The following is a 23,654-nucleotide window of genomic DNA, read 5'->3' as shown; positions in this document are numbered from 1 at the left end:
ATCAAACTTTCAATCTAAATATTCATAACCTCACCGAAAATCCACCCCACCCAGTCTCTCTCAGCATAACATAATTTCTAAATTCGTCCCTGGTCCCCCAATCTGCTCCAATCACCCCTTAGTAACCGTGCAATAATGGGTAAAAGCACACACATGTCACTGTTCCGACAACCTATAGGAAGTATGGTGACGAACACGTTCCTGGTTCAGGTCTCACGTCCAAAACAGGACACACACACAACTTCCTTTACTGTGCATTAATAAATAAAATTCCATCTCAGGGAGAAGCAGGTAGCGGAGATCCATCATCACACCGAGTTGGGTCACATCGATCGTCAGTGGTGGTGGTCATGGGATATGTGACGGTAATTGAGATATTGTTTTCTTGTTTTTGGTACTGAAGGGATATTTTGGTATAGTGACACAATGGAATGGAGTCATGCTTATCCACGGTGGCTTACAACGACTGGCAGCAGCGTTTTAGCAGTAGTAGTTAACTAGTGCTGTAATGGAGCTTTGATACAGCATTTGCACTTTGAGCCGTAGATCAAAATGAGGATCTGAAGAAACAAATATCGATCAGTGGACAATCAGCTCTCGTTGCGAACAGACGCATCGTGAAAACGTTCCTTTTGTTTGCTTGTTGCAGCAGCTCTCTTTGTTCGATTACAAACAGTGCAGTGTATACCGATCGAAATGTCGAGTGAAATCGAGATTACAAACACGTTAGCGTTCCTGTTCCCCGAAGATGCCACACAACCGACCGTCGCAGATATGGCCGGCTTTGTGAAGGCACTCAAAGGTGACCTGTCGTTGATGGAAACGGCCTACAAGATTACCGATGAAAAGTCGGTTTTCATTCGGTTCAAAACAGATGAGGCAATGAAATTTGTACTTGAAAACAACAGTCAATCGCTGCCTTGCCATTACACCAATGGGAACAAAGTGGCGGTTCGCATGGTGGTGGCAGGAAACACGCGATATGTGCGCGTGTTTGATCTGCCACCCGAAGTATCGGATGCAGACCTAGTAACAGTGATGAAGGAATATGGAAAAATCAAACGTACAGTACGCGAGCGATTTCCGGCAGATTTCCAACTGGATCTATTTACCGGGGTTCGAGGCCTCTATATGAACATAGAGAAAGAAATTCCGGATATCCTCTACTTCCGCAACCGGAAGGGCAGAGTGTATTATGACGGAATTAAACCGAAGTGTTTCTGTTGTAAATCAGAATTACACTTCAAGAAGGATTGCCCAGTATTGCGTGAACGAACGAGTGTGAAGCAGCAAAAGCAGGCGACGGTTGTCGCTGAAATCGAAACATCCGAAGAACAATCAGTTGAAGACGCCTCTATTGTTGTGGAGGGAATTGTGGACAAGAATGGTAAAACGAGCGAGAAACGACAACAGAAGACCAAGAAGACCGAAACAAAGAGACAGCGTTCGTTGGATACGGACAGTCAATCTGATTCTGCACAGAGTCAAGCCCACAAGCGACAGAATAAAAGTAACACGTCCTCGAGTGAGAGTGAGGACGGCAGCTTGATCGCCGCCGTGGATGCGTCACCTAGGAAAATCAGACAGAGGATCGCAAGCTATGATTGGATCACTGATGAAAACGAACGGCAATCGTTGATTGAGGAGGACAAGCAGAGAATAGCCAAAGCCACCAACACCCCGATGGATCATTTTGTTTTTTACCACGATTGATTTTCTTTTAACTTTTGTAATATTTTTTTTATGTAATATTGTGTAACATTATATTTTGAATTCGGCTCCGCAATGTGTGATTCACGACTGAGCCTGCCAAATAAACTAGATAGAAAAAAAAAAAAATATCGATCGAAAAACCTTGGTGAAATTCCTAAAGGAATCCAAAAATAACCCAAGCAAAAATGAATTCTGAACAGTGGGAGTTTTAGCTGAACAATAGCTGTTTAATAGTGTCAATGGCTGAACACAATGAAGCTGACTATTGGTCTAGAGTATGACTTGTCCAACCTCTTTGATCAGCAATATATAGATGGCTGAATATCAAATTGAATAGAATATTATTAATCTTGGTAACCAGCTTGAAAACATACACCAACATGCAGAATAAATTATCTGTAGCTCAACCTTTAATCAAATATTTTTTGACAGCTGACCCAAGCATAGTTTTCGTGAAGTCCACATCGCTTCTACAGCCTCAATACAGACTTAGTTTAACTTATGTTCTTGACTATTCAGACACAACAAGTAATGCTTCGATGATATGTATACAATTGTGTGTGGTGGAGGTGCTAAGGTGAGTGACTATAAATCGGGGGGTCTGAGTTCAATTTTCAGTTTTCCCACAGATTAATTTATACATTCTTAAACGTCTCTTCTGGAAATAGACGCAGCTAATGGTAAAAATATAGGCTCATGAAAGTGTTGTTTTTTATTTTTACACTTTGGAGGAATCCCTGCCTGGAGTAATCCCTGGAGGAATCCCTGGAGAAATCCGTGGAGAAACTGCTGGAGGAATCCCTGGAGTAATCCCTTGATGAATCCCAGAAGAAATCCCTGGAGGAATCACTGTAGAAATTCCTGGAGGATTCTCTGGAGGAATCCTTAGAGGAATCCCTGGAGGAATCTCTGGAGCAAATCCACGAGAAACCCCTGCAGGAATTCCTGGAGAAATACTTGGAGAAATCCCTGAAGGAATTCCTGAAGCAACTCTTGGAGGAAACCGTGGAGAAACTGCTGGATGAATCCCTGGAGGAATCCCTTGATGAATCCCAGGAGAAACCCCTGGAGGAATCTCTGTAGGAATCCCGGGAGGAATCCTCGAAGGAATCTCAGGAGGAATCCCTGGAGAAATCGCTGTAGGAATCCGTAGAGAAACTTTTGGAGGAATCCCTGGATAAATACCTCGAGGAATCCCTGGATGAATCCATAGAGAAACTTCTTGAGGAATCCCTAAAAGAATGTCTGGAGGAATCCCAGGAGAAACTCCTGGAGGAATCCCTGAAGGAGTCTCTGGAGGAAATCCCTGTAGAAATCCGTAGAGGAACTTCTGGAGGAATCACTGGAGAAATACCTGGAGGAAATTTAGAGGAATCCATGGAGAAACTTCTGGAGGAATCCCTCAAGGAATCCTCGAGGAAACTTCAGGAGGAATCCACGAAGGAATCCCTGGAGAAATCGCTGTAGTAATCCGTAGAAAAATACCTGAATGAAATTTTGGAGGCATCCCTGTAGCAACTCACGGAAAAACTTCTAGAGGAATCCCTGGAGAAATCCTTGGAGGAATCCCTGGATGAACTGCTAGAGGAATCTCATTGAGATTCCCTGGAGTAATCTCTGGAGAAATCCCTAGAGGAATCGCTGGAGGAATCCCTGGAGTAATCCCTGGAGGAATCCATGGAATAATCCCTGGAGGAATCCTTGGAGGAATCCCTGGAGGAATCCCTGGAGGAATCCCTGGAGGAATCCCTGGAGGAATCCCTGGAGGAATCCCTGGAGGAATCCCTGGAGGAATCCCTGGAGGAATCCCTGGAGGGATCCCTGGAGGAATCCCTGGAGGAATCCCTGGAGGAATCCCTGGAGGAATCCCTGGAGGAATCCCTGGAGGAATCCCTGGAGGAATCCCTGGAGGAATCCCTGGAGGAATCCCTGGAGGAATCCCTGGAGGAATCCCTGGAGGAATCCCTGGAGGAATCCCTGGAGGAATCCCTGGAGGAATCCCTGGAGGAATCCCTGGAGGAATCCCTGGAGGAATCCCTGGAGGAATCCATGGAGTAATCCCTGGAGGAATTCCTGGAGGAATCCCTGGAGGAATCCCTAGAGGAATCCCTGGAGGAATCCCTAGAGGAATCACTGGAGGAATCCCTGGAGAAATCCGTAGAGGAATCCCTGGAGGAATCCCTGGAGGAATCCCTGGAGGAATCCCTGGAGGAATCCCTGGAGGAATCCCTGGAGGAATCCCTGGAGGAATCCCTGGAGGAATCCCTGGAGGAATCCCTGGAGGAATCCCTGGAGGAATCCCTGGAGGAATCCCTGGAGGAATCCCTGGAGGAATCCCTGGAGGAATCCCTGGAGGAATCCCTGGAGGAATCCCTGGAGGAATCCCTGGAGGAATCCCTGGAGGAATCCCTGGAGGAATCCCTGGAGGAATCCCTGGAGGAATCCCTGGAGGAATCCCTGGAGGAATCCCTGGAGGAATCCCTGGAGGAATCCCTGGAGGAATCCCTGGAGGAATCCCTGGAGGAATCCCTGGAGGAATCCCTGGAGGAATCCCTGGAGGAATCCCTGGAGGAATCCCTGGAGGAATCCCTGGAGGAATCCCTGGAGGAATCCCTGGAGGAATCCCTGGAGGAATCCCTGGAGGAATCCCTGGAGGAATCCCTGGAGGAATCCCTGGAGGAATCCCTGGAGGAATCCCTGGAGGAATCCCTGGAGGAATCCCTGGAGGAATCCCTGGAGGAATCCCTGGAGGAATCCCTGGAGGAATCCCTGGAGGAATCCCTGGAGGAATCCCTGGAGGAATCCCTGGAGGAATCCCTGGAGGAATCCCTGGAGGAATCCCTGGAGGAATCCCTGGAGGAATCCCTGGAGAAATCCCTGGAGGAATCCCTGGAGGAATCTCTGGAGGAATCCCTGGAGGAATCCCTGGAGGAATCCCTGAAGGAATCCCTGGAGGAATCCCTGGAGGAATCCCTGGAGGATTCGCTGAAGGAATCTCTGGAGAAAACCGTGGAGGAATCCCTGTTGGAGTTCTTGGAGAAATCCACGGAGGAATCCGTGGAGAAATCGCTGGAGGAACTCCTAGAGGAATCTCTTTGAGATTCCCTGGAGGAATCCCTGAAGGAATTCTTGGAGGAATTCGTTGTTAAATTTTTGGTGGGATCCCTGGAGGAACACCTGGAGAAATTCCTGTATTAATCCATGAAGGAATCCCTGGAAAAATGCCTGGAGGAATGCCTGGAGGAATCCGTGGAGCAACTTCTGGATGAATCCTTGGCGGAATCCCTGGAGGAATCGCTGGAGGAATTCCTGGAGGAATTCTTGAAGAAATTCCCGGAGAAATCCGTGGAGAAATCCCTGGAGGAATCTCTTCGAGATTCCTTGGAGTCATTCCTGTAGAAATCCCTGGAGGAATCCCTGGAGAAACCCCTGGAGGAATCCCTGAAGAAAATCTTGGAGGAATTCGTGGAGAAACTTCTGGAGGGATCCCTGGAGGGATACCTGGTGAAATACCTGAAGAAATCCCTTTATTAATCCATGAAGAAATCCCTGGAGGAATGCCTGGAAGAATGTCTGAAGGAATTCCTGGAGGAATTCGTGGAGAAACTTCTGGATGAATCCTTCGAGGAATCCTGGAGGAATCCTGGAGGAATCCCTGGAAGAAGCCCTGGAGAAATCCCTGGAGGAATCCCTGCAGGAATTCTTGGAGGAGTCCCTAGAGAAATTCTTGGAGGAACCTCGCGAAGAGTTCCTGAAGAAATCGAAGAAGGAATTCTTGAAGAAAATATGAAGGAATCCCAATAGATTTCATGGAGAAACTCCTGGAAGAATCCTTGTAGAAGTTCCTGAAGGAAACCTTGGAGAAAATTTTGTAGAAACCCCAGTAGGAAAAACAACTCAGCCACAGAACAAGTAAGCCACAGAACTAAGCCGAAAGAGAGATGAGTTTGTGAAATAGGAGTGTCAGTTTGGTTTTCTTTTCCGCATCATCATTATTTGTTCTGTGGCTTAGTTGGTCAAAGCGCCGGTCTAGCGAATACGGAGTCGTGGGTTCGAATCCCACCAGAACGCGATTTTTTTTTTCACAAATTTCATCTCTCAATTTGTCAATTAGCATCATTTCGTGCCTTCTAATTACAATTGTTTCCAGTATGCCCCAGTTGGAATCCCGGAAGCAATCCTATGAGAAATTCCAGAAGAGGTTTCTGAACGTATTCCTGGAAACAAAATCTGAAGGAATCCATATCTGCAGTGATTCCTGGATGGATTATAGAAGGAATTTTTGATATTTGAATGATTATTTTTGGCAGTATTTTCTGAAAAGAAAAATCCTAGGAGAAATTCCTGCAGAGATATTTCGAATGGTTCCAGACAACTCTAGCGGAATTCTTGAAAGAATGTATGGAGAAATCTCTGAATACCTGTAGAAATGCCTGTAAGGATCTCTGGTGAAATTTCTATGGGAATCCCTGGATAAATTCCTGAAGGAATCCACGAATAAAGCACTGGAACAATCACTGGTGAAACCTTTGAAGATATCCCAGGAGAAATTCCCGATGGAATGTCTGGTTTGGCCAATGTAAATCCTACCCTATATCCACCACTGAACATCATTCACACAACCAACCCTCAAGAACGATTGCGTCACAGAATTTCCATTCCAAAGAGCCATCCAACAGAATCAACATCACACCCATCAAATTATCCACCTTCGGAAACCACGAAAACATCATTAGATTCAATTCGCCTACAATGTGTGCTTCTCTACAAATCAACAACAGACCCCCGTTCCCAATCCATGATAGGTAACAAACAGAAAGGGATCAAACAAAAACCGGACATTGACACAGAGCAGAGGGAGAGAGCTTCGCATTTCATTGTGGCTTCACTACGCACAGGTATCTACAGCTAACCGTTGCGTTGCGTTGGTTGGTCGAACTTCCGAATTCAAATCAAACACCGCAAAAACAGAGAATAAAACACCTGGAGCAGTGGCACACCCCCTCGCAACGACGGGTTGTCCTTCTTCCTGTCGTGACGAAGCAAATGAAGCAGAATCAGAATTGATTCTCACCGTAGTGACTTCCATAATTATTGAAACATTTTTTAAGGAAGTAAGGAGCTTCGTATTGCAAAAAATTCCTAGACTGACTGGGAATCATACCAGAAACTTTCACTGCTCCGGCTACATGAACCACCACGGGCAGAGGTGTACCACTAAAATGTGTGGAAACGCAGGGGGCAACTATAAATAGACGTTCAATGGGTGCCCCTATTTCCGCCCGTATCGAAGTTCGGTTGAATTCCAAATAGCCGATAAGGCACAAGCCACGAGCACACCGTGCTCCGTCCCGTCGGAATGCTTACACTAGTTTACAGCATTTTTGAACTCGGTAAGCTGATGATCATTTTTGGTATAGAATCATGCCCTGAGTTCGAAAACGCGAAGGAAAAAAATTATAGTAGAGCGGAAATTTTTTCGACTTTCCATACAAGGTTGATGATTTAAAATCGATTTTTGTTCTATTTTTAAGCAAAGTCGCTCACTTCACACATCTCATTCTCCGTAATCAATGCTCCGATTGAGCTGATTTTTTTACTGTAACTCGTCTACATATGATATGTCAAGTAAACGTTGAGAAAAAATTTTTAAATTGTTTTTTTCCTATTGCAAAAAATACATTTCTCCATATATTTTTGGAAATTTTGCTAAAATTTAAGGAGATCGTCCCCAAAACTCGCCAATATCTTGAATTTCATCAGTCTGACGCAAAACCTGCATTCAGATGATCGAATGGTATTATATTCAGCTTTCAATTCATGGAAAAAGATTTAAAATTGGTTGAACAAAACGCAAGATATTTGAATTCTAGCAAATTCCATATTTTTAAAAGATGTAAAACTCGATATTGAGCTATAACTCAAAAACTGTTCTACTTAAAAATTTTTGAAGGTCGGTTTCGAAATCAGTGCTAAATTGTGCTTCAAAAATTTTGGTCGTTGACAGAAGTTCACAACTTTCATTTTATTTTGTAAACTAGTGTTATCATCGTGGATTCCAAATGGTCTCGTGGTGGTGGTGGTAGGTTGGTCCTTCTTGGTGCCTCTCCCGGTCGTCATGTTGCCAGTCGAAAATTAATTCACGATGGCTTCCCGTTTGTTTATCGCAACCCACATTCCGTGAATTACAAGGGACCCTTGCGAGTCTGTTTGTTGGCAAGCGCGTCAAATTTCATTCACGGTGGGAATGAGGTGGGATAATTCATATCAGTACAGCTAGTGGAAATTTCCGAGATTCTTTGGCAGTGGGGGCTTTGAGAGCATATCACCAATATTGGTTGGAAAACTACGGGAAGTCTTTGATGAACAGGAAAAACAAAGGATTTCCTGATAAAAATCAATGGATAAGCTGATAGGGTGTGGGACTACTTCGGCTTGCATTGTTTATTTTCAGAAATCACCGTGGAAAGAATATTCTTGCTGTATTTATGAGTTTTGCAATTATTTTCTTAAAATTTCTTGTTTCTTTGGGTGATCGACTGTACGTTGGATGATATCTTTGAGGGGTTTATTGGCATTTCAGTCTAGTTTGGTCAATTAAAAACAACTATATGTTTTCTTAACCCGACCGAAACGTCGGGTTAAGAAAACATATAGTTGTTTTTAATTGACCAAACTAGACTGAAATGCCAATAAACCCCTCAAAGATATCATTAAAATTTCTTGGAAATTCTCCAGGATTACCGGCAGGGACACCCCAGAAATTTCCTTAGGGATTTTCTAAGTATTTTTCAAAAAAATTCTGGCAATGTTTACAGAAAGAAGATTCTTGCTGTTTTTATTTCATGATTTTAGCAAAAAATCCTCATAGGATTCCTCTTGGTATCTCATCAAAATGCATTTTGAACTCCTGAAACATCCTCCCAGCAGTGCTGCAGTAGCGCTTCGCAGCAGTGTTTTAGCAGTCATTTAGCAGTGCTCTTGCAGTTTCAGCAGTAATTCAGAGGTGCTTTAGTAGTAGTTCAGCAGTATCTCAGCAGTCCTGCAGCACTTACCTTCAAGGTTATCAAGAAGTTTCCGATTCGGATTTCGCTTTAAGTAAAGCTCTAGCTTTAAGCTTCTAAGTTAGACTTTGCTTACCTTGTTCAAGCTTGCGGGCTTTACCTCGTGTAACCTGTTCAACAGACTGAGACCAGAATATCAGGTTGGTTTTTTGTTAGAACCGCACTAAGACGAATCAGGAATTACCCCGTGGGACTGGGAGTACAACCTGCGCACGATTCAGTGAAAAGAAATAAAGTTTAGTCGATAATTTCGACCATGGTTTTTCACTGAAACTAATTAGGCCACGTGTATCAGCCAACGTTATCCGGGCCAAAACCAAGTGTTCAGATCGCAGATAAAATGTCTACCTCGTTTGTGATCTTCGATGGGTTGAAGCAGAGTGATGTAGGGAATCGCGCTACTTGGGCGGTGGCTTCTATATTCGTCTGTTTTCCACTATAACTCAGTCAAATTCGAACCAATTGACACAACTTTTGGAATGTGGTGAGATAGGTATAGTATCTACCCGTGTACAACATTTCAAGTCAATTTGTTCCAAATTGACTGAGTTATAGTGGAAAACAGACGAATATAGAAGCCACCGCCCAAGTGGCGCGATACCCTACTTTCAAATTTAGTGTTCAACATTGCTATTAAAGGAATATTTTGGAGATTTGGCATGTAGAGGAATGGCATTATCATCTAATGATCTCAAACGCTTCTCGGCTGCGCGGATGATATTGGAAGGCAGCGAGGATCAGCTTTATAAGGAAGACAAAATACATGATATTTTTTTATCTGTATTAACGAGATTTTTAGCCCTAGGCTAGTTCATCTTGGGACCCACGCTTTACTTCCCTTCCGAAGGAAGAACTCACATTTTGCGAGTTTGTCGGGAGCAAGGTTGTTAACCGATAAATTATCGACAGTTAACTCAACGCAAACTCGATAACGATAAAGGTTACTCGATAATCTCTCGATAACGATAATCAAACGATGAATCAACGCGAAGATCAACGTAGCTTCGATAATTTTGCGATAAATCTAGTTACCTTAGTGATGGCATCAACAAACGGGTCAGATCGCGAAGAAAATTTTTCGGAGACGTTATCGAGTCGATAATTGCCACAGTTAACCCTCCATCAGTCGCATCAAAAAAAAGTTACACGAGCGGTCGCGTCGTGTACTCAGTACACGGCAAACGCTTTCAATTATGGTTTATATGCTTTACTAGATACAATGTTGGTGTCTTCGGCAAAAATGTCCAACTGGATAATGCGCGTCTGATAGTGGACATGTGGAACCGGTCAATACGATCTGGTCCTGTCCCGGGTGTCGGAATGGCCCTCGCGGGAACCTGTTTCGTGGACATTTCAGCTATGGCATCAAAACTAGGCATGCGACGGCTCTATCTTCATGATTTTCCATGTACATCATCTTAGTAACCATGAAAATGACCAGTGACCTCCCTGGCTAACCCGTGGCCACCGGAATGTGCCCTGGAGGAACCTGTTTCGAGGACATTTTGACCATGACACCAAAACTAGGTATGCGACGGCTCTATCTTCATGATTTTCCAAATCAATTATTTTAGTAACCATGAAAATGACCAGTGACCACCCTGGCCAACCCGTGGCCACCGGAATGTGCCCTGGAGGAACCTATTTCGAGGACATTTTGACCATGACACCAAAACAAGGCATGCGACGGATCTATCTTCATGATTTTTCATATCCATTATCTTAGTAACCATGAAAATGACCAGTGATCCCTGGCTAACCCGTGGCCATCGGAATGTGCCCTGGAGGAACCTGTTTCGAGAGCATTGTGACCATGACACTGAAACTGGGCATGCGACGGTTCTATCTTCATGATTTTCCATATCAATTATTTTAGTAACCATGAAAAGGACCAGTGGCCTCCCTGGCCAACCCGTGGCCACCGGAATGTGCCCTGGAGGAACCTGTTCCGAGGACATTGTGACCATGACAACAAAACTAGGCTTGCGACGGCTCTATCTTCATGATTTTTCATATCCATCATCTTAGTAACCATGAAAATGACCAGTGATCCCTGGCTAACCCGTGGCCATAGGAATGTGCCCTGGAGGAACCTGTTTCGAGGACATTGTGACCATGGCAACAAAACTAGGCTTGCGACGGCTCTGTCTTCATGATTTTTCATATCCATCATCTTAGTAACCATGAAAATGACCAGTGATCCCTGGCTAACCCGTGGCCATAAGAATGTGCCCTGGAGGAACCTGTTTCGAGGACATTGTGACCATGACAACAAAACTACTCTTGCGACGGCTCTATCTTCATGATATTCCATATCAATTATTTTAGTAACCATGAAAAGGACCAGTGACCTCCCTGGCCAACCCGTGGCCACCCGAATGAGCCCTGGAGGAACCTGTTTCGAGGACATTTTGATCATGACACCAAAACTAGGCATGCGACGACTCTATCTTTTTGATATTATATATCCACCATCTAGGGTAAATCGCCAATTGTTACACACCTTAAAAACTCACCAATTGTTGCACATCTCCTAAGCAAAGCATGGAGTGTGCAACAATTAGCAAGTTTTCAAGGTGTGCAGTAATTGACGATTCACCCTAAGTAACCGTGAAAAAGACCAGCGCTCACGGTTCCTACTCTATATGAGGGCGGTCATGCATATAATTTTCGCTTATAGCATGGTGAATCCGTTAATTTGATACCTATTTGCCACCCAAAAGCGTTTATTGTATTGCATAAAAATATGTTCAATCTTGTTTTGTTATTTTCGAATAGAAAGAAATAATTTTTTATTTGCTTCACGGAGCCGAAATTTTTGTTTTGTGGTTTTGGTTACCAACTGATTTGTATACAGTCATACCTCGGTATAACGAAGCCTCGATATAACGTAACTTATACCTCGATATAACGTAACTTTTTTATGGTTCCAATGTTTTGCTATTTGAATAATAAGCGTGATTCACGGAATAGTCTTTATGATATTACGCTCCTCCTGGAACCAAGTCTGCTACCCAGTTTAGCTTTATACGAACAATTTCGCAGTTATATGATAGTTTTCGGTGTCATTAATTTTGTTTAGCTGCTAACTGCAACATGTTTACGTTTCACTTAACGAATGAAGTTGAGTAACTGCAACGCCTGACAGATGTCATCAAGCCATCAATTGACGTAAAATGAACGTGAACTTCATGTGACTGTTCATAGGCAAGAGGAACTTATTCACCTAGCGTGAATGAGGATAAAGCATCAGTTACTTCTGCATTTTGTTATATAAAGATCCTGTTTTTTCTCATTGTTTAATTCATCCACATTCATTCAATTCCTCCAGCCTATTAGGGCAAACATTGCCCATCATTTTGACGTTTGGCGGTGCGAAAACTTCAAATTTGTTGAACTTACCGGATTTACAGGTAAAAAGCATTGCAGTTAAACCTTTTCACCGACCGAACGTCTACTGTACTTATTCTTGACATATCATTCCTACTGAAACATAGCCTTCAAACTCTAAAAAACATAACAGTAGACAGCAGTAGAAGCAAATTCGGTTTCATGCGATACTGCGAGTTATAACGCCGGGGCAAGTCCGCCTTGTCTTAGCTTAGAAGAACCCTGCAGAAAATTGCTTAAGAAATTCTTTGTTAAATCCCTAGAGAAATTTCTTGATAAATTTCTGGCGAAATTTCGTGATTTATCCCACGGATGAATTTCCACCGAAATATGCAAAGGTATTCTTGGTATAATTCCTAAAGGAATTCATGGAATAGTCACATGAAGAATTTATGTAGAAATGCCACGTGAAGTACCAGCGGGAATTTATGGAGGGATTTAAAGCAAACTTCTAGAGGAATCACAGCGAGAATATATGGAAAAGGCAAAATTCCTAAAGGAATCATTAAAAGAAGTGCTTTGAAAGAAAATGAGGCATCCCTGGAGTAAGTCAGCAGGGTTTCCTGGAACCAGCAATCTTTGATTGAATCTCTGAAGAAATTAATGGTGGTTTTTGCCGAAATCCAAGCATGAGTTTTCGGAAGAGTTACCGGCGAAATCCCTGGAAAAAAATTACTTATGAGATGTGCAACAATTGGCGAGTTTTTAAGGTGTGTAACAATTGGCGATTTACCCTAGATGATGGATATGTAACACCAAAAAGATAGAGCAGTTGCATGCCTAGTTTTGGCGCCTTGGTCAAAATTGTTCTCAAAACAGGTTCCTTCAAGGCAAAGTCCAATGGCCACGGGATGGCCAGGGAGGTCACTGGTCCTTTTCATGGTTACTAAGATGATGGATATGGAAAATCAGGAAGATAGAGCCGTCGCAAGCCTAGTTTTGGCGTCAATGCCAAAATGTCCACGAAACTGGTTCCTCCAGGGCACATTCCGGTGGCCACGGTTAGGCCAGGGAGGTTACTGATCATTTTCATGGTTACTAAGATGATGGATATGAAAAATTATGAAGATAGAGCCGTCGCATGCCTTGTTTTGGTGTCATGGTCAAAATGTCCTCGAAACAGGTTCCTCCAGGGCACATTCCGGTGGCCACGGGTTAGCCAGGGAGGTCACTGGTCATTTTCATGGTTACTAAGATGATGTACATGGAAAATCATGAAGATAGAGCCGTCACATGCCTAGTTTTGATGCCATAGCTGAAATGTCCACGAAACAGGTTCCCGCGAGGGCCATTCCGACACCCGGGGCAGGACCAGATCGTATTGACCGGTTCCACATGTCCACTATCAGACGTGCATAATCCAGTTGGACAATTTTTCCGAAGACACCAACATTGTATCTAGTAAAACATATAAGCCATAAATTGAACGCGTTTGCCGTGTACTGAGTACACGACGCGACCGCTCGTGTAACGGTCTGGTTCACAAAAAAGTTACACCAGCGGTCGCGCCGGTGTACTGAGTACGCATTTAAAATGTGAGGTTAGAATTACGTGTTTTTCGAGTACTTTCTGTGCATTTTTTCATTTTTTTTCTGCCTTACTAACAAGAAGAAGAGTGGATCTTGGAATAGGACCAACACCCGGTTCAATTTGGTGCGAATTTCGATAATTTTTTTGCATTTTTCTGAGACGCGTGTACTCAGTACACGCAAGCGACTGATGGTGGGTTAACTGTATCGCCGATGAAGCTTCCGCCTGAAGACGTTATCGTTATCGACGATAAACGATAACAGACGTTAACTTTATCGGCGAAAACGATAATTTATCGATTAACAACCTTGGTCGGGAGTGGGATTCGATCACAGGTCCTCGGCGTGATGGTCAAGTGTTCTAACCATCACACCAGGTCCGCTGCACTAAAAAAAATACATGATTGCGAGAAGAGACAGAGTTAGCGTTAGTGATGTTGATTGAGTCTAGTGATTACTGGGGATGTGATTGAAGTCTTAGAATAATTAGTCAAGATTTATCTATAGGATCAGCCACGCTCACATGTACATTATAGGGTAATTGTTCCCTTCGTTGTGGTAGTACCTAATGTTGCGGTAGTGGCAATTGAGCACTTTTTCGACTGAAATGTTACCAAAATGCATTTTTAATAGATGTACAGTATGCGGCAGGAAAAAATGCGAAAGTGTTTTTCAACTTCAAACCTCATTTTCGTCCATTTGACATTAACCAATCTATGTTTCAACGTTCCATGATCTATAATAGGCCAGTTTTCTGAAAAGTTAATTAAAAAAAAATCCATTTTGGTCACTATCCTTTACAGGGCGGCGCCTAAAGATGAAGACAACCAGAATTTTCAAACCGCAGAAAATCACACAGGTCGCTAAATTTCGCATCTGATAAAACAAAATTTTTGATTTTCGCTACAATATCATCAAATATATGTACTTATTTCATCTGGTATGTAAAACTACATGGCTCTGGATCAGTGTGGTCTGGTTGTTCATCGAATTTGAGCTAATTGTGTTACTATTATAGTCATTTTGTTTAATGACCATTGGGCGCGCAGTTTATTGATATCCGCTTATTAGGCCTACATTAAACATCAAATATGTTCATTTTTATTTTTCAGTGCTAGAATAGAGACATTGACTGATACACTGTCATGAAAAAATAGTCATATATATCCCATATTTAGCGTGTAATAGTGCCTTGAACTTTTCGCATTTTTTCCTGCCGCACCCTGTATTATGCTTAAATTATGAGATTGCACCATTTGTGTGCTTAAGATTTGCCCAAAAACCTATTTTTTTTAAATATTTTCCCTAAATTTTTTGCTGCTGTGTTCCTATTGTTGCGGTAGTGTTCCTAATGTTGCGGTATCCCATATGATTTCAATGGGATACCGCAACAATAGGAACCAAAATTAAATTTTACCTCCATAATAGGAACAGTGTGCCTCGAAGCGATTTATGATCGAAAACAGAGAGAAACGATAGTTTTTATATTTTTCCAAGCAAATTTGGATAGAAAACTACCAACTAACGTTTTGCAACCCTTCATTAGATGGAACGATCATTGTTTTTAAAATGAATTTACCTTAATACCACAACGATAGGCACACTTACCCTATTTTGTTTTCTCTCATACGGAGATGTTGATTTCGTCAAAAAGTAAAACTATCACCGTAAAATGTGGGAAAGCAATAACCCACCAAACCGATAAAAAAAAAAGTTAAAAACCTCCTGAGACTCCGTATGGCAGCAGTTCACTCACTCGCAGACCCACAATTTCCGGAAGTGAGTTATACTACCGGTGGGACCCAACGATCCGGGACATCACCACCATCCTAGGTATTAATGAAAAAGTTCACCGTTTGATTCCCGCTGGTGTGTGTATCACCGCACACAGAACGTCAGAAAGTACATAAACTATGTCACGGACCATATGGATTGCGGCGGAAGGCCACACCAATGATGACGACGAGGATGACGACCGACGGACGGAATGGACATCAGACGTCAACTGAAGCCGAAGGTTCTCGTCCGTCACCCGCCTGGGTCAGTCAGCCACGGCACGGTACGGCACGGCGCAGGCGGCAGCACCAGCAATAAATTTTATGGCCCCAAAATTGTGCGAATATTTCAGGCTGCTGGCCGAACGACACCCCCGTGACCGCGTGGACGGTCGAACGAGATTGAATTGAAATTTCTCCCCCAACGACGACGACAACGGTACTATACAGCTGGGAGGTGTGTGAACATGATTGTTTGAAGGCCACGTATGGGAGGAAAGTGGTACAGGCATAACCCGGGATGTTTCACATTTATTTAGTTCGCCAAAAAATATAAACAAATTATAAATAACATAAAATGACTAAAAATTTAAAAGAATCGGAAATATTTTGGAATTTTAACGAAAACATGAAACACATTCTGTAACACTTTCCCTCAAGCAAGAATGAATCAAAGAGAAATTAAACAAACGCCGAAAAATTTATGGCGTTCGTGGTCTACCAAGTAGTAGATTTTCTGCTCCATGATTGGATGTACAATGTTTGGGAAATTTTTCGATGATGGTGAATAAATTCGAATTTTATGCGTTTCCTGTCCGAGTGGAAGCACACTGACTAGAACGAAAAGAGTAACTCCGCAGGTCCGATGCAGTCACCGACTGTTTGGGAAAACACTTTTTAACGATTTGTTTACTATCAACATCATTTGTATCTGACACCGGGCACTGCCGGCTGGGTTCGGTGCGTGGTGCTCATTTGCCACCTTCCCCCTCGGTAATGGATCGTGTGTACGATGCCACGAGGTAACAGGTAACAGACATAAATTCACTAATTGAATGATCGATGATGGTAAATCAACTGAGGTAAATTGTTTTGCTCAGTCGTAAAACTTTCAAAGCGATTTGATTTAAAGTGTGTACTGAATGGTAGAAACAGTAGAAAACCCTATTAGAAATAAACTTTCTGGAATGTTTCGGAGAAGCAGTTATCATGTTACTAGTATCAAATCTTAGAAGTAAAACTATGGCACGTATACTCCCGTTCAAAAGTTTGGGGTCACCCCCTCAAAAACATGTCATTTTTTTAGGCCCATATCTCCGCCAATTTGCGTCCGATTTCAAAACCCTAGGTTTCATTCAAAAGATAATAAGTCAAAGAAACTTTGAACATGATTTAAAAGAAACTTTTTCAAAAAAATTTGTATGTAAACTTAATCCAAAGTTGCCAAGTTTTCAAAAAAATGAATATAAACTTACGGCAGTGTCGCTGGAAATTGAGTCGACCAAATTTTAAGATGAGAGCGGTAATATGACCCATTTTCTATTAGCTTTCAACTGGTTTTTACAGAACTTAGCTAAACAATCTAGAAAAAAAAAAAGTTATTAAGTAATTTATTCCTTGATGTCATCGACCAAAAGTTTGGGGTCACCCCTCAAAATGCTGCATCGGCCAAAAGTTTGGGGTCACTATCGTTAAACATGGAAAAATGATTTGTTGATATCTTTGTCATCTTTCATTCAATTTTAATTCTTCTTGGCTTATTTGAAACAAAATGAATGATACTTACTGCATAGACATTGAACCACACATATTTGATGAAATTTACATACTAAAACTTAACGTAAAGTTGCCTCATTTTTGAAGCGTGGTAAAATGTGCTAACTTTACATAACATTTTTTATATACAAAAATCGTCAAATACGTTAAGTTGAAGACATCAAACGTAAATTTAGTTAATTATCTTTGAAATGAGCCAAAAATAATTAAAATTGAACTATAGATGACGAAGATATCACCAAATCACTTTTCCATGTTTTACGAAAGTGACCCCAAACTTTTGGCCGATACGTCATATTGAGGGGTGACCCCAAACTTTTGTTCGATGACATCAAGGATTAATTTACTTAATAACTTTTTTTTTCTAGATTTTTTAGCTAAGTTCTGTAAAAAGCAGTTGAAAGCTAATAGAAAATGGGTCATATTACCGCTCTCATCTTAAAATTTGGTCGACCCAACTTCCACCGACACTGCCGTAAGGTGATATTCATTTTTTAGAAAATTTGGCAACTTTGGGTCAAGTTTACATACAAAATTTTTTGAAAAAGTTTCTTTTAAAGCATGTTCAAAGTTTCTTTGACTTATTATCTTTTGAATGAAACCTAGGGTTTTGAAATCGGACGCAAATTGGCGGAGATATGGGCCTAAAAAAATGACATGTTTTTGAGGGGGTGACCCCAAACTTTTGAACGGGAGTGTACAACCAGATGGCAGTAATAACAAATATTAGATTGACATATGGATGTGATTGGAGGGTAATAACCATTGCACGGTGTGGAAATATAAATTATACATATTTTTGTGCTTCTCGGATTGTTTTCCTCAAAAAGTCAGCTTGTTTATAAATTTAAAACTTAAAATGATTCAACAGGAGAAATTTTGAATTATCTACTATTTGATTAAGGCCCGTCGATAAATTTGGTAGACAAGGGGGGGATTGTTGTCTGGCCACGCTCCATACGAAATTCTGAAATGGAAAATCTTTTTTGTTTCAAATTTCTCGTCAAAGTCGCCTAAGAACCACTTTTAGAACTTCCAAAAACGCGTATTTTCGTGCGCTGAGAATGTTGCTACGTCATTCCGTTCAAAAGATATTGATGATTTTCTAGAAAAAATAGGCACTTTTCAAGTATGTTTACTTGAGTTACAAAAATAACACCCCTCTAATTTATTGGTATGTTTTGTAACAACATTTCTTCTTTCGAATGCGGGCAAAAGATATTTTTATATTTGCCCCAACCCGTCATTTCAAATTTTCAAAAAACTATGATTTTTTAAGAAAAACACCTATAACTATTGAACCAAAATTGATAACGACCGTCTCAGCGCACGAAACGACGCGTCTTCAAATGCTCTACACCGCTCTGTTTCTTGGCCGACTTTGATGAAAAATCGAAACTGAAAAAGTTATTGTCGGGCCGCCACCAAACCGGACTTCGCACAATCAAGTCGCGACGCGACCCAACTCACGACGTTTTTTAATCATGTCAAAAGTAGTGCGCATCCTTCCCGTTGTTGTCAGCAACACAGCGCACTAGATGCGAAACAGTTGCGACACTTGTGGACCAAGAAAATGGCAATTTTTGATTGAATGTCGGTCTTGATTCCAACCGGATAGACAATAACGCCAGAAAACCGGTTTTTCTTGAACCATCCTAAGCTAATTCAGGAAAATATCTCTAGATCGGTCAATTTTGAAGCTACATAAAAACTGTCTTCAGTAAACTTGCTCAACATTGATAGATCTACAACTTTCCCGAAGAATGTATATAGTTATTCTTGCAAACAAAAAATGTTGGTTTCCAATTTCTTTGAAAATATGGACCACCCTAATTTTCATGCACAATGGAAAGAGGGCCTTATTATTAGGGACAACTTTGTAGAAGACCATATTTATCTAAAAAATCGTTTGAAGGCGCTGAACGCATCTTTCCTCGTAAATCTGATTCATGGACGCTCCATACAAACATATAAAATTCTCCATACCAAAGTTGTTACGGGTGAGATGAACTAGCGTCTGGCTGAAAGTCTCTTTAAAAAAGACAAAAAAAACTATTACGTGAGGTAGTAAGGGGGGTCTTGAATAAGGAAATTTTGCGTTACGTAATATTCGAATAAAGCCTTTCACTGTTTTCTCCAACTTCTTTTTCTTTCCTGCGTTCACTCTGCGTTATTTGTGATCGTTGCCTGCACTGACTCCTCTGTGTTCTCTGTGCTTACTCTCTTTTATGTCTTCTCTGTCTTCTGACTGTTTTTTCCCCTGTTTTCTTCGACTGCTCATCATTCTCCAACTACTACAGGGGATAGACAAAATGATCGGGACAGGCAAAATTTTCACTTTTCAAAAAATGGTCAAATAACTGTAACTTTTTGAAAAGTGCATCAAAAAATCTAAAAATTTTACTGTAAGTTTATCAAGTAGTTGTGTATCAGTGGTCAAAGCTTGGGAAAGATCGGGCCATTCTACATGAAGCTAGAAATATTCTAGAAAAGTCATAAATATCCGATAGCCAACTTTGAGTTGTTATATCTCCGGATTCAATTAATCGAATGCAATGAAATTTTGAGCGTTTACGACTCAAAATTATTAATAAGAATAAAAGTTACAGCAATTTCATTTAATTTGTGATTTTTTGGTAAATTGGTCGAATTTTAATATGCTTTCTATTTCTTTTTCATTTTATTTCCGTTTATTTTGTTACTTCCTTTCAAAACATATTCATATTGAAGTCATTTGGAGGGAATTCAAATAAGCTATAATTACCATCTCGAATTTTGAAGTAATGTTGAAATTTACGATAATTTGGTGTTATATCAGAAAAATAATCTAGCCGCTATAATTTTCTTCCGTGTTAACAATTTCAGGTTATGTCAAAAGTTTTTCAAAGATAATCATATAAGTCTTGAACGCTCAAAATTTCATTGAATTTGGTTCATTGAATCCGGAGATATAACAGCTCAAAGTTGGCTATCGGATAATTATGACTTTTTCTAGAATATTTCTTGCTTCATGTAGAATGGCCCGATCTTTTTGACCACTGATACACAACTACTTGACAAACTTACAGTAAAAATTTTAGATTTTTTGATGCACTTTTAAAAAAGTTACAGCTATTTGACCATTTTTTGAAAAGTGAAAATTTTGCCTGTCCCGATCATTTTGTCTATCCCCTGTATGTCTCCTGCAAGTTTCATTGTCTTAACTGGAAATTACATTTTTCCTGGATACATCCTCTTATGAATACTTGGTTCAATCCTGAAGAAATTCAAGGATAAGTCCTTTGAGAAATTCTTGAAAAATTCGCTTGGGAATTCATGGAGGAATCTCTGTAGAAAATTAAAAAGAAATTCCTATAGAAAACCCTGGTGATATTTCTAGATGAATCCCTGTTGTAATGCTCCTTAGAGTCCTTGAAGAAAATCACTATAAAAAAAACTTTGGCAGATTTTCTGGAGAAATCCGTACAGGAATTCTTCGATAAATCCCTGATGGAGCTTCTGGAAGGAACTCCAAACAGATCCTGTGAAAAATTCCTACCCTTATAGAGAAACCCCAAGTGAAATCCCTGAAGAAACCTCTAGGAGGAATCTTAATGACGACATTCAAAAATTACGTCCATCATTTTTTGCTCATTTCAGACCCCGTTTCCCCCTATGTCAAACGTTTTCGTAAATGTGTTTCGTACATGTGCTCAATAGAACGGAGAAACATGGAGAGCGTCATTGGGCATCAACAACCATGCGCCTCCATTTGTTCACAATTGCCTAGATAACACATAATAGCTGATGATAAAATCATCAGAAAACTTTAATTGCAAGCAAGATAAACCGGGAGTTGCCAATTTTCATTGGGAAATCGAAAGATTTTCCGTGGGCTTGCTTGCCTGGCTTCTAGAAGAATGTTTTACGCAAACATGTCTTGACACCATTCACCAATGATCAAATTACACTAAGTTAGAGTGAGTCACGGCCAACTTCCAGCGGGAACGTAGAGCCATTAAGAAGAAGAAGAAGTCATTTGTAATGAGTTCACATTTCTGTCGAACAGTGTAAGTAAATAGCTACCGAATACAAATCAAACACCGGAAAATACAAAACAAAACACCTGAAGCAGCACATCTACCGGATGCCGGAGGTTACCTCTTTCGGATTGGCGGCTCGCAACTATTAATAGACCACCAATGAAAGCCAAAGTTCAATTCCAAATGGTCGATAAGGCACACGCTCCGGAATGCTTAGCACGGATTCCAAACTATCAGGTTCGGTAGGAGTCGATATGTGAGAAGGTCGGTTGGTTCAGCTCTCCCCTAGGCAATGCCAATCGAAAATTAATTCATGATGGCTTCCCGTTTGTTTATCGCCCTACATACCTATCTGGTGCAATTTACTAAAAGGACCGTTTCGGCTTTGATGATGAAAGCGTCAATTTCTATTAGGGATGGCTCAATGCGGAATCCTTCACACATCTACAGATTACCGCAAAGATCTTTCGTAATTTGCTTATACGTGTTCATAACATCTCCAGAGAAGTAAGCCAACTAGGTTGGTTTTGATTGTAAAACTATCGAAGTTTAAACTACTCCAACAGATTCTCATTTACTTCCCGTGCAGTAGTTTCCGCTAACGTGTAAGTACAGCTGGCTCTGTGGCGCATTTGACGATCGTTTCCTCAAGAAATTTCATATTCACCTGGTCTATCATAAGAGTAAGAACGACTAGTTGGTTATGTATCCGTAACGACAGCCGTGTGGAGGGAACACTTGCTAATCCATTGAAGAATTCACTATAAGGTAATACCGTCTGCTCCTCAGAACGACGATTAAAGCTTCTTTCCAAAGCACGATGCGCTGTGAAGATTTACAGTTTCGGCTACAGCAATGAACCTCCTAAAGCTAGAACCACGTTGTTGGTCACAAACATTATCTCTAAAAACACCACACTATACTTATACAGGCTAAAACACAGCATTGATTTTCAACATTTGGGATAGCTCTCACTCGTCGTGTGTGCAACAACCGGCAGACACTACTGGCGCGCGCGCACACTCTCTGACACAATCTTCCCGAAAATCCGGCAGCAACGGTGCGGTGTCGGCTTTCACTTTCCGTATTCCTGCGTGCGGTGGATCAATACTGGGAAATAATTAACATCCGCCTAATTTCCCGGACGACCCCCCGGTGTTGAATCTGTCGAAACTTTTCCCGTCAAACTCCGCCACTTCTCCGCTGGCTCGACGCAAGTTGTATCTATCCAGATCTACGTGTAGTGTACTGGATCTTCTTCCAGTAATCCAAACAACCTTCCGACGAAGAGATCTTCTCCCCTGAGGAGGGTTAGGACGAGAGACGTGTCGAGTACCGTGTAACAACACCGCGCCGTCGTCCGTTGCCTTATTCTTAGGTTAGCTATAGTGAATAATAGAGCACTCTCTTGTTAGCACAAGGACAACACTTGCAACCGCGACCGCGTGAAGATTACAACTGAGTTCGGAGAGCATCCTCCTGGCCTGTTTTGGTCGGTTCGGTCCCCGTTGATCCACCATCCGCTACTTGGCCGGTCACCATCCACCTCGCCGTCGTCCGTACGCACGCTATAGTGGTGAGATCGGGAATATGCTCCGGAATGTGAGTGTGCGGGAATCGGGATAGCCGGCCGACGATGGCGGGAAATTCCATCAGCTCTCCCGATTCTTCCCCCAGAAACCCAAACACGGAGAAACGGAGAGCGAACAGCTGATTCATCCACCCACGCGGAGCGGCAAATCATACGGACGATGTAAACGAAAACGGAAAATTTGGTGTGCGGAAAACCGAGACAGATGGATTGTCTGAGGGGTGAGCGAGACGGAGCGAGTTTTTCTCCACAGCTGGGAAAGCTCACCACACCACGAGGTGGGAGCGAAAGCTCTGCTTCAGAAAGAGAATCCGAATTAACCTTGACTCCGAGAGTGCCAGCGAAGCAAGACGACACAAGCGGAAGCCCTTTGAAGGTGCAGGTCGTTGTCCATTAGAGGCGCCGTAGAATGGGGGAAAAGCGCACCCCAATTGCACCCCTCGAAAGAGAAACAACATTTAGCTGGAAAAATGTCGGTGCGATGCACAGTGGGCAAAAATGTGCTGAAAATTTCTATTTTCAAGACATCAACTGTCATCCGAAGATGAATGCTCTAATTACCGTCTACCCCCGTTGGTTTGACCTCATCTAATCTGAACACTTTTAAATTTGACCCCCTCTAATCTGCACATCGTTCAAACTAAAAATGGTTCAAACGTCATTCTGCCACTAGCGTGCGCAGGGTTCTTGCTTAGGGGGGCACTATAATAATGGTGCAATATATATATGCATGATCATGGTGCAAAATAGAATTATGGTGTTATACGCAATATGAATTCCCAAGTAGGGGTTTC

The 23,654-nt window shown here is 41.9% G+C and overlaps 1 protein-coding gene across 4 annotated transcripts in view; it reads right to left on the bottom strand.

The window, feature by feature from the left end:
- LOC109408817 (potassium channel subfamily T member 2) overlaps nucleotides 1-23,426 on the bottom strand; it is a 564,841-nt gene extending 541,415 nt beyond the window's left edge. Inside the window, exon 1 of one of the 4 annotated variants that reach the window (XM_062854367.1) lies at nucleotides 21,937-23,426. The gene's annotated coding sequence lies outside the window, so the exon portion shown is untranslated. The remainder of the gene's footprint in view (nucleotides 1-21,936) is intronic. The other 3 variants (XM_062854368.1, XM_062854369.1, XM_062854370.1) reach the window with 3 other exon arrangements.
- Between the last annotated feature and the right edge of the window lie 228 nt (nucleotides 23,427-23,654).

Source organism: Aedes albopictus, chromosome 2 (assembly GCF_035046485.1).
Source record: "Aedes albopictus strain Foshan chromosome 2, AalbF5, whole genome shotgun sequence".
NCBI lineage: Eukaryota > Metazoa > Arthropoda > Insecta > Diptera > Culicidae > Aedes > Aedes albopictus.
This window is presented reverse-complemented; position numbering and strand designations above follow the sequence as displayed.